Source organism: Camelus bactrianus, chromosome 10, assembly GCF_048773025.1.
Source record: "Camelus bactrianus isolate YW-2024 breed Bactrian camel chromosome 10, ASM4877302v1, whole genome shotgun sequence".
Taxonomy (NCBI): Eukaryota; Metazoa; Chordata; class Mammalia; order Artiodactyla; family Camelidae; genus Camelus; species Camelus bactrianus.
In genome coordinates this window covers 24,799,586-24,811,089 of record NC_133548.1, presented here as the reverse complement: position 1 = coordinate 24,811,089, position 11,504 = coordinate 24,799,586, and the positions used below count along the sequence as shown (strand labels likewise).

General features: G+C 41.4%; 1 protein-coding gene and 1 long non-coding RNA gene across 7 annotated transcripts in view; one reads left to right on the top strand and one right to left on the bottom strand.

Annotated features, from left to right (window-relative positions):
- Positions 1-450: 450 nt before the first annotated feature.
- Positions 451-5,281, bottom strand: LOC123619618 (uncharacterized). The gene is made up of 2 exons (XR_012509628.1): positions 1,605-5,281; positions 451-804 (listed from the first exon to the last, which is right to left on the bottom strand). It is a non-coding gene; the product is annotated as an uncharacterized LOC123619618 (long non-coding RNA).
- Positions 5,282-5,891: 610 nt separating this feature from the next.
- Positions 5,892-11,504, top strand: part of HIPK3 (homeodomain interacting protein kinase 3) — an 80,580-nt gene continuing 74,967 nt past the window's right edge. For 4 of the 6 annotated variants that reach the window (XM_074372195.1, XM_074372193.1, XM_074372194.1 and 1 more), the window contains exon 1: positions 5,892-6,028. The gene's annotated coding sequence lies outside the window, so the exon portion shown is untranslated. Of the gene's footprint in view, positions 6,029-6,710; positions 6,848-8,264; positions 8,411-11,504 lie in introns of those variants that run through there. The other 2 variants (XM_074372191.1, XM_074372192.1) reach the window with 2 other exon arrangements.

The following is an 11,504-nucleotide window of genomic DNA, read 5'->3' as shown; positions in this document are numbered from 1 at the left end:
GGACAAGATTCTTCATCTCTCTGTTATTCAATTTCCTGGTCTGTAAAATGAGATGGTAATAGTTATCTTTCAGTAATTAAATAAAAGCATTCAGAACAGTGTCTGGAAAATGGTAGGACCTAAAAATATTTGTGGGGTACACAAATATCACTTAGGGATACTATGTTCAATCAAAACTTTTTGGAGAAGTGAACATTTGACTTTGAAGAATGGGTGGGATTTCAAAGATGGGAAGGCAACATTGATGACAAATAGCATGAGTGTGGAGACATAAAGGTTATCATTGGGAAAAGGGAAAAGCACACTTTGGTGGGATCATAGGGTATATAGGAAAAATGGCAAATTAGGTTTTATGGAATCCAACTGTAATATGCCTCGACAGCCAAATTAAGAAATATGGACATTTTTAGTAAGTGAAACAATCTAAACGTTTGTGAGCAGGAAAATGTCAAGATTAAAACAAGATGGATGGTTTATTTTATTTGCCTGTTTTGCATTTCCTTAGTTTAAACATTTTTCTAATATAAAAACTATGCTACTCCATTCAATCGCATCATTACTACATTTAACTTCCGAGAATTAAACTCCAGAAGCTCTGGAGACAGTAGAAAACGTAAACAGTGTGGGTGCTGGCAGGCCTTTCCCCTCCAGAAGCCAATGCAATGGAGTCAATCAAACCTGAAGGAGAGACTTGCATTTTGACAAAACCTATGGAGATAATGTGCCAAGGATTTTAGGGATTCTTCAACCAGGGAGACATCATTTGGGTGTCAGATGAGTGGGTGTGTCAGCATCTTCACCATTCTGGAGGAAGAAATTAAAGATGTAACAGAAAAACTGTAACAGAGAGAGTGACTGCTAAACTCCATCCTTTTTTGTTTGTTTGTTTATTTTGTTTTGGTTTGATTTTTTTTCATTGTCTTAGACTCCATCTTAAGATGATGATGAAACTTGAAAAGCCAGCAATTTATAATCTTCATAAATTTTCTTAAGTGCTCTAAGAGGTGTAACACATGAAAGATTTACTTTATGACTACCTACAAGTACCAGATCATTAATACGTACATATTACTGTATATGGCTATGTATACAAAACCATATTTAATATACCTTATGGGCAATTTGGATAATTTTCAAGAATGATAATTTTCAGTCTCATTTTACTATATGAGATTTTTGCCTTGTGCTGACTATAGTACTGAACTCCCAAATTAAGATGAGATTTGTGAACTTCCAGAGTAAGATGAGATTATTTTTACCTGTATTTAGTGGGAGCCCCCTCTCCTTTTTTGTTTTGAAAGGAAACAGATCTGTGGGCTACAAAGAATTATTTGAGTGGGCCTTTCAGTTATGCAAATGTAGGTAGAAGTGAGACAATCCTGAACATTTTTTTCCTTTCCAGCTGCCCCTTCCTGAGGCTCAGATATACAAAGCTGATCTCTAGCGATAAGGTAGATTATTTGCATAAGGAGGCCTGGAGCTCCCTGGAGGGAGGAGATGGAGGCTCCCTGCTGAACCTCTCCTTTCTGAGATTTGTAGTTCAGGAGTTCTTTCTGGTTGACTAGGTCTTCCTCCCCTGCAACCCACCAAGGCAGGAAAGATACACAGGGTCCGGAGGAAAACAACAGCGACAAATCCCGAACTTCCTTGAGGAAGGGATGTAGGTTGATGACTTAGGGTCTATGATAAAATTCCAAGGTTTTTCTTTTGGAGAAGTATCAGCATCACGTGCTAAGGCTGTGGAGGACCATTTCTCCATATTGACACCTGTCCGTGGTAAATGAGATAGAGATACAAGGGGGGTGATAAACACAAGGGAAGTGGGAGGAAGACTGATCTCCTTTGGACGGAGTTATTTTTAGGTGCAGGGGTTGGGGAAAGACTTGAGACAGAGAGAGAGAGAGGTCTTGGATTTCATATCTGGGTCATCTTAAACAACTGTGACTATTTGTTGTCTGAGTTTATGGAGGGTTTCATAGTGCTTACATAGACAATTCATTTGTTCATTTTATAAATATTAAGTTACTCTTGTATACCAGACAGTGATCTAGGCTCTGGGGACAAAACAGCCAGTAAAAGAGATAAAAATTCCTGCCCTCAGGAAGCTTACTTTCTGGGTGGGGGTGGGAGAGTGGGGAGAGGAGTGCTGAGGACAGAAAATCTATAAAATAGCATCTTAGAAGGTGGTAAGCTTAACCTAAGGAGAAAGATAAAGATAAAAATGGGGAGTTTATGTGTGTGGATAGGTGGTTATTGCTGAGGAAGGCTTTACTGAGGAGGTAAATTTAACTAAAAGGAGGTGGGTGGATACTTAGGGAATGTTTCAGGCACAGAGGGTGATTCAGGTAACTGAGGAGGTAGAGTGGCTGGAGTCTCTGAGAAACTGGATGGAGTGAGGAGGCAGGGAGTGAGAGATGCGCCCCTTGTGGGCCTTATAGACATAGGATCTTATAGACCATTTTAGGTCTACTGGAAGGCTTTTAGCTTTTACTCTGAATGAGATTGGGAGGGAAATTTGAAAAATACAGGAAAGTGGAAAGAAGGAAAATAGATGGTTTTCACACCCAAAGCCAATGGCTTCTTTGATTATGTTGTGCCCCTCCTTAAATCCTTCAACAGCTTCCTTCGCTGATAGAATAAAATCCTAAATCCCAGTCTGGACCTTGCTTCCTCTGCCCTCATCTGCTTCTGATTTATTCTCTGACTAAAAACTATCAGTTTCTCAAATTTCTTCTATCACATTTTTTTCTATATGAGTTTTGTATAAACCTTACCTTCTGCCCTGAAGTGTTCTGCCTTTGTTTGGGCTAATTCCTACACACCCTTTAGATCTCAACTTTAATTCACTCATTCAACCTGTATAGTTGCCACAGCCCTGGTCTTAGAAAGTCCTTATGATTGGCTTAATGCTCGTCTGTCACCAACTTGAAATTCTTAATAGTTTTGAACAAGGGGGCCCATACCTGTCCGTCTCTGGGCCTCTTTATCATCCACTATGCACCACTGCCTCAGCGCTGAGGATACAGTGGAGGGCAAAAAAGATGTGCTCTCTAATTTTGCAGAGTTTTCATATGAGTGGTAGAGGTGAACATTAATCAACCAGCCAGAAAATAAACATAAACATGGCAACTGAGAAAAATGCTACAAAGGGAAGATAGTTGGGAATTTGGCTTAGTCACAGAAGACAGAAGATTCTTCCCTAAGGAAGTGAGTGTTTAGTTGAGTCTTGGGGGTTGAGAAATGAACCAGGTTTTCCATGGCTTCCCCACTCTCACATTTGGTTAGGGCCTCCTGTCTGGCCCTTCATTGCACCCTGTACATCTCTCTTTCTTTTAAAAAAAATGCTTATTATTATTACTAATTATTTGTATAATAGTAAACTTTCTAGAGAGAATATGAGCTCACAGGGTGTCTCACTTTTCACTGCTGTGGTCTCAGATCACAGCATAGTGCCTAATACATAGGATTTAAGCAATATTTTTGAATGAGAAGATTATTAAAATTTTTGGCTAGCATCTTTTTATGCATAAACTGTTTTCAAATACAATTTAGTAGTCTGCATTTAAAAAAAACATTATGAGAAATTTTCCTTTTTAAATTACAAACTTTATCATAAACTGGCTAGATCAGGGGCTTTGAAGAATTATCTGGACGTTGGTGTTAAAAGAATGGATCAGAGAGGGAAAAGATTGGAGGTAAAGAGATTAAGTAGGAGACAATAGGTATGAAGTGGAAGAGGACTTGCACTAATAGTGTTCACTTACGTATTTAGCTACATTTACTAAGGACTTACTATAAATCAGGTAGTATATTAGGCACAATACAATGGTTTAAAAAGAAATAAAACGACTGGATCCCTCCTGGAACTTACGATGTAGTGAGTACCAATGCCAGGGATAGAAAGGAAAGAAATCCTCCTTTTCAGCTTCCTTCATAGATGCAGCAGTGCTGTAATAGGGAGAATGGAAGCCTCCTATTAGAGAAATCTTTTGCAAAAATTCTGAAAATTTGAAGTTCTAGTGGAATCTTTTCCTTGTTTCAGAGATAGATTTTTCATTATTGTAACTTTCTCCTTTGAGTCATATTTTTATCCTTTTTTGGTTAACTACTGCTTTAAAAAAAATCAAAAGTAACTAAATACTAAGTAAAATGGAATGGCTAATATGCTGCTATCTCTCTGAGAGACAGTCAGTGTTTTGTTTTTCTATTTTGGAAAGCTTTGCAACTGGTTATCCTCCCTAACTTGAAGAAAACCACTGTCACTCGAAATTGTCATTTACAACTGCCTCTGGGCATACACTCCTTTTCGCTTTTAGACGTATCCTTCAAAATATTCTTCTCCCAGTTTGAAAAGCAGCAGGAGTCAATGCGTAGAATTAAATATGCAGCAATTTGCCACTCCCTATGCCCTGCCTCAGTTACTGCAATAGAAAATGTCTGAGGATAAATACATCTGTGGTAGATTCAGTGCTCCTGGTGAAGATTATGAAGGGAACAAAGAGAGGGCACTTCCATTCCTCAGAGAAAAGGGTTTCCAAAACGGTTACACATTAATTCAGGACAAAAAGAAACAGAGGAAACGAATATTTTAAAAGATTAACTTTGAATGATAAATACTTAGGTCAGTTGTTTCTTAAGGAAAAGGAGCGACGGAGTGCAGACCAGGGCTTGGCTGTATAACCTTGGACAGGTAACCTAAGCGTCTTTGAATCCCTGCCCTACCATAAGAGTTTGGACCAAGGATCTCTGGTTCTTTCACCTCTAAAATTCTACAGTTCTATGATTCCGTTGTTTGAGATGGGCCATTCTGTTGATTTCCTACTTTCCAGGAGAGAGGTAACTCGTCTCTGGGAGTGGAAGTGACTATCTTGATGGAGAATTATCAAAGCAGAGGTGGGTGAGCTTCATATTTACGGGGGTTGGGGCCGTAGAGATGCTCTTGGAAAATTTCCACGAGGGTCGTTTCTTCATTCTTTAACCTGATGTTACAATTCTCCTGACTCTTCGGGATGGAGGAGCGGGAAGGACCAATTTTAGACTGGGATTGTTCACTTAACTAAGCATTTCTCCTTTCCTATTAGACCTTAAAAACAAACAGCCAAGAAACAGATCCTAAAGGGCTGGAAGGGGAAAATATGATTACAGGATCTCGAAAGGCCTGTGAGATCCTGCTTCCGCATTTTCATTCTTTCTTTGGGGGTTAGGATCTTTTTTTAAGTACATATTTTTGGCGGAGTGGGCCTTGAGTGAAGCTCAGAACAGTAGAGGGGGGCCGACAGGGGCTGCTTTTGCGGGAGGGTTGGCGTGAGGGAGCTTCGGGCCGGACCCAAGCCGGCCGCCAGGCGGGCTGGAAGCTACTAGGGCGCGGCTGCGGGCGGGCGGGCCCCGGGGAGGGGCTTCGCCGAGGCGCCGCGGCCCGAGCGGAGCGGGGCCGCCCGGGCTCGGCGCGCTAAGCTGCCGGGCGGGCGGTGGCGCTGCGGAGGCGGCGACCGAGGCCGGCGGGCGCGGAGGAGGGGCCCGAGACTGGGGCGGCCGGCGGCAGCCGCCTCCGTGACGACTGCCGGCAGCGCGGCGACCTGAGGAGACCGAGCCGCGGGCCCCGCCGTCGCTGCCGCTCCCGGCTGTCTTCCATCTCCTCCTGTCTCCGCGGCGGCGTCAGGAATGGGCCCCAACCGCCGCGGGCCCCGCACCCCGCGCCGCCCGTAGGCCCCAGCAGTCGGAGGCCGGCCACCCCTCGCCCTAGCCGAGCCGTCCCCACCCCAAATCCCCGGGAAGGAAGATGAGGGAGACGGGCCCGGCGCTCAGCAGCCAGAGCAGCAGCAGCAGCGGTCGGGGGAGGGTGTTTCGCCGTTTCCTCTCAGCCGCCAGGACAAGATGGCAGCGGCCGCGGAGAGGGGCTGAGCCCGGGCTGGGTGGTGCCGCCTGCTGAAGCGCCTGGCTCCCTGTCCCCGGCACGGCCCCGCACCCACCCCGGACATGCTCAGGGCTGCGGCCGCCCGAAGAGGGGAGAGCGCAGGCCTCTAGGAAGGTAAGGGAATACGGCGAGGGGCGCCCCCACCCCGAGGCGGGAGGACCGGCTCCATTGGCCGCGCTTGCGGGCGGGGGGCCAGCCGGCTCCTCCCCCGGACCCCCGCGGGGCTCGACGCCCACCGGAGCGGCCCGCACCCGTAGCGCGTCCTGCCCCCACCAACCGCATCCCCTGCGCGCTCGTGCTCCGCGTTTCCGCGGCTGCCCCCGCGGGCTGGCGGGTCCAGGCGTCCCCCCCGAGGCCGGGCGCCCAGGCCGGAGGCCGCCGGACGCGGAGGCCGCGCGTGGTTCCTGCGCGGGTGGCGCAGCCTCCGGGAAGCCGTGCTTGGGCTGGGCCGGGCCGGGCGGCCCCCGCCGCCCCCTGCCAGGATTGCGCAACGGCTCTTCCCAGCAACCGAAGTTTTGTTTAGTCCCATAAGGGGCCTCTTTCCTCACCGCCGTCACTACGGAGACCTCTTGTCTTTCATGAAGGGGAACAAACACAAACACACGCACGCACGCCACTCGAGCGTCCCGGCCGATGGCTGCGTCCGTGGCTTTGTGGCCCAGTCCCCAGCGTCGCCGAACGGCGGGTTTGGAGGGTGTCAGCTCTGGGGATGTGAGTGCGTGTGATTGTTGGGGAGGAGAAATGTGATCCGCCGCTCCGCGTCCCCCGCCGCGGCTGGAGGAAGGCGTGGCGGCCTCGCGGCGGGTCTGTTGCCGGCTTCTCTCGTTACGGTGGCGGCCGCCGCCTCCCTTCGCGGTGCTGGGAGAACTCGGGAAAGACTTGGGATGAGAATGTCTGTTTTCCTGTCGGGAGGGAGACGGCTGTTTTAAAATGGTATGTAGCTCTCGGCGAAGCCTGTTGTTTCCCAATCTTATCTCTCTGCTTGAGGAATTGCGCTAAAGGGTGTGTGCGTAAATTACCTTGGACCTGTTTCAGAGCAGTCATAACACGTTAAGTCCTTGAACCGTGTTTTCACAACCTCTTGCTGCCCTGTTAGAATTTATTTTTCCACCTGTCAGTTCGCTGCTTCTAATTAAGAGGAGCCTCTGTTAGCAACAGTGAAGTTTTTCAGGTTATCGTCCAGTTTACAGGAAAGCTCATGGTTGGTTGGTTCAATTGTCAACTTTGTTTGCTGTCTCTCTGGTATAGGGCCAGAAAAGTTAGCTGCTAAACCAGCCTGTGCTTGTATTATGTATACCTTCTAGTAGTTTGGAGATAGGCTGATGTCCCCCCCCCCCCTTTTTTTTCTGTTTTAGGTATTTGCTTGTTAGCTGTAGCTTCTGAGGGATTTATATTCAAACCATTTCAGTTTATTTCCGAGTTTTAATTGCTAGGCGTTTTAAAATTTTAAGAGGTTCTCTTTTTAATCAAATTTTTGATGAAAACTTTTGAGCAGAATCGGTGAGGTTTGCTTGTTACTACCCAACTAGAAACATTTTAATTCTGCATTCTCATTTAATTTTTCAGAAGCTAGGCAAGCCTCACCATATGTTTGATAAGTCTCGATTCTGCTTATGCTTGCAAGTGCAGTGCTAATTTTATACAATGAGCCATGATAAGATTTTGATAGCTCATGATTAAACTTGTATTTAAGTAAACAATATGACTGGCCTTTTTTTTTTAGAAAAACATAGTTTTTATAGTTTTGTTGGTTGCCTTATGCTTTCATGTTACGTAAGAGTAATTGAAAGGTAACCAACCAAATAAAGTACTTTTAAATCAACAGGGTATTTATTTCTTGTATATTTATGGGCACATTTATAAAGTATAGGGAACTCTTCATGAAATACAACGCTCAATCTGAAGTTTTTTTTTTTTCTTTTTGAAACTTGTTTTTAATTTGTCTTAAGATAAATGTATGCTGATATATTTGAGATTTTGGACATTCCACTGTGTGTGTGTATGGGTGTTTTTTTTTGTATTTATGGGAAAATTGAATAATTTAATTTGTTCCTTTTTTTTAATTCTAGGAAATGTATTAAATTTTTTGTTGTTTGTTTTTTTGTTGAGAGCCTAGCCTTAGGTTAAAACTATGTTTTAGAAGGGTAAAATGATCTTGAAATCTAGAACAGAACCAGCCATTAAATGTTTCAGATTTATATTTGGACACTGCTGACTACAGTAGCTAAACATACATATTAGGCAAGCAGATCATAACATGGTGAGCCAGTCTTAGTTTATTGTCATAATACCTTTTCCATTGAACTTGTCATTATCTGGCTTATAAACCAGTGATTGGCTTCTGGGCATGGAGTTTTAGAGTCACATAAAAGTGGATGTTTTTTATGAGATAATTCTTCTTGTAAACATGTTTGAAAAGAAGCTTCAGATCATACTATTTTAATTTTTTGGATGTTCTGTCATGGGGTACCATAAAAGAAGGTGCAAATTACAGAGGTAGGTTGCTGTAGCTAAGCATGGCAGGGCACATAAGTATTTGTTGAATGCAAGGTATTGAAAGCCTTCCCCTCCCCCCCTTAAAATAGCAACAGCTGTCAAGTGAACTTTTTGATTGAACTTTTGTTTTAAGTATGAACTTTTGTTTTAAGTATTTGGTATATGAACACTGAAGGCATATAGATGGAAGGGAGGAAGGGGAAAATGTAAATTTCAGAAGGCTAAAAATACTGTTTCCCAAGCCTGTTTCACATCCATTGAATGGAATACCTGTTTGCATGCTATTTTCTGTTTGAATATTAGAATGATTTACTCTGGTAACTTTTGAAGTTAACTTTCTTAATATGCTGTTCTGACTGCAGCAGTTCATTGAGGGTGATAATACGGTAGATTAGAATTGCATTATTGGTGGTTAGTTAATTCAAAGACTTAAAATATAACCCTCCAAAGTTATTTTTGCCTTTTATTAAAGGACACAGAATAACTTGCTATATGATTATATTGTTGCTGCCAAAAGAAATCTTCATGTAAAATTTCTGAGTTTGCAGCTGTCCTAATTTCCTAGTATCTGAAGTTGAGACTCCCGATATGGTATATTTAACTTGGAAGTTACTTTCAAAGACAAACTCCTAGAACTTTGTTAAAATGGAGGAATCTATCAAGTATAGTTTTTTTCTTTAAAGATCTTCCCCACCCTTCACTTGCTGAAAGCTCTGTGGTGGGTAACCCTTTCTTTATGATATAAATGTAAGTCTAAAGAAAGTATTTTAAATGTCCTTACTGGCTTTGGATTCAACTGCTAAAAAAATACATATGTTGTCTAGTACCTTTAAACACTTAACAGAAGTTGAATAGGAATATAGTTTTGGAGTAGAAGTTTTCAATCAGTGGAGGTTTTCAGGATGGCCAAGGCATTTACGTGGCCAACTTAAGGAAATACAGTCCACTTCTTTTGGTTGACTTGGTATAATTAAGAGTGGTTCGGGGAAGAACAATTTAATGTTAGTGTGCTGCTTCTGTAGCTTTTTCACAGCTGTTCTTTTGGACTTTATCTTAATCACTGTTAGGACTTTATCTTAATCACTGGTAGAGCAGATATTTAGACAATATATATTATACATTTTACCTACATGTTTGTTAAATTAGGCCTTGACTGATTTAGCAGATCTGTCTGTTCTCAGTTGATACTTGGGCCATACGTCACTATACAAAGACAGCATGTTACCTAGATTCTGAAGCACACGACTGTTAGGCTAGGGACTTAGAGCCTCTGCTCTTACTGCTTGTGTGGAAATTAAAAGAACTAGATGAGTATTGGAAATACTATATTCATTAAACTGATTTACTTTGTCTTTTACATTTAGTAGTTAATGCCAAGTCAATACTTTAGAAAGCTGCCTTTTTTTTTTTTCTAACAGAAAAGTCTTTGAGATGAAACAAGCCAAGGCTAATATTTTTTACCTTAAATGTTAAAATTTTGACCCAAACAATTTCTCTAATTTTCTAAGAGAGAATTTTTCCTTCCTGAGGAAGACTGAGTGGGAAGAAAGGTAGTGGGGCAGGTGAAGTTGAGAAAGTGGGGCCGTAGTCGGGGCGGGGGGTGGGAGGGGGAGGGTGGTGAGAGGTTGGTTTAATTGAATTTGGGAGACTTAGAAATCTGTTTTGAGTTAAATGTTCAAGTTGCTAGAGACCAGAATTCACTTAGTTACAAAGTCAATGAAATATTGTGGTAGCTTGGAGGAAAGGTTAAGAATACACTGTGGCACCTGCTGAATGATCAGTCTTGTGAAAGAATATCTTTATCATCCTTGACCAGCTTTTAAATCCCTCCCCTGACTTATTTTCCTTAATGTAGAACTTAGGGAAGATAAACTTCCTATATAATAAAAAATAATCTTATATTACAGGCCTAACTTGAAATGAGTGTGAAGAGCACAGAACATATTATTGCTATTAAGATGAGTTTGATTTATAAGAATAATTTTTTAGTTTTTGGAGACACTTAAAAATAAAACTGAGGCACCTAATACATGAATCTAGTATTACTGACTAAAACGGAATACTGAATTAAAATCCAGACTTCTGTCACACAGTCCATTTTTACCTTCTGAGATAATCATCATGTAGAGATTACATTTCCAGATACACTTTTTCATGTTGCATTTTCTTTGCTGTTTTGTCTTTTTTTTTTTTTTAAACAAAGCATACACATAAAAGAAGTGGGGATTTAGAGAAGAAGAATAAAGGGAAATATAGCACTCTGCTTCTTTGAGTTGTACTTTTTCCTTTAGGTAGGGATCTAAATTGTGAAAGTCCAGTTTTTCCACTGTAACTCTTGGTCACATTGAAAATAAAAGATTGCCAAGGGCAGGCATATAAATTCTTTTTTATTTTGTGTAATTATTAATTCTCAGTTAACTTTTCTAATTGAAAAAATTATTTAGACTTGATAGATACTGAAATAATCAGATCAACAGAATGAGTCACTCCCCCTTTAAAATTTTGTAGCCATTTATTATAAATTATGTTTGATTACATGTGGCTTACCAAGAAAATTGTCTTTACTATTTGATAGAAAATATAGAACTTGGCTACATTTGACTGGCCAGTTATTACATTATAGAAATTTTGAAAAAGTATTTGACTTACTAAAAACATTTCTGTTAACTTCAAATCTTCACTTTCTTCTATTTTGTTGCATATTCATAAATTAAACAAAATGTTTTACAGTTTAAAAAAAACAAAATAGTAAACTTTGAAACATTTGCAGAAAATAATCTGCTTAGAAAATATTTCCTCCTCTATAAAGCAGTCATTTTAAAGGCCTAAAAATTTCATTTGTATATATTTTGACTGTGTGTTATCTGTTTAATAATACAAGAGTCTTTTAGGTTTGGTAAACTATACCACTTTAGATATATAATGCTACAGTCTTAAATAGTTAATAAGTTAGATGGACTGATAACATATTGAGAATTGAACCTGACTTTCTACAGACATTTCTTCTAAAGTATAATTAAATACTTCTGAAGGCTTTACATATGTACTTTATTACAACTTCTGTTAAGATTAAATAAGGTATAGTGACAAAATC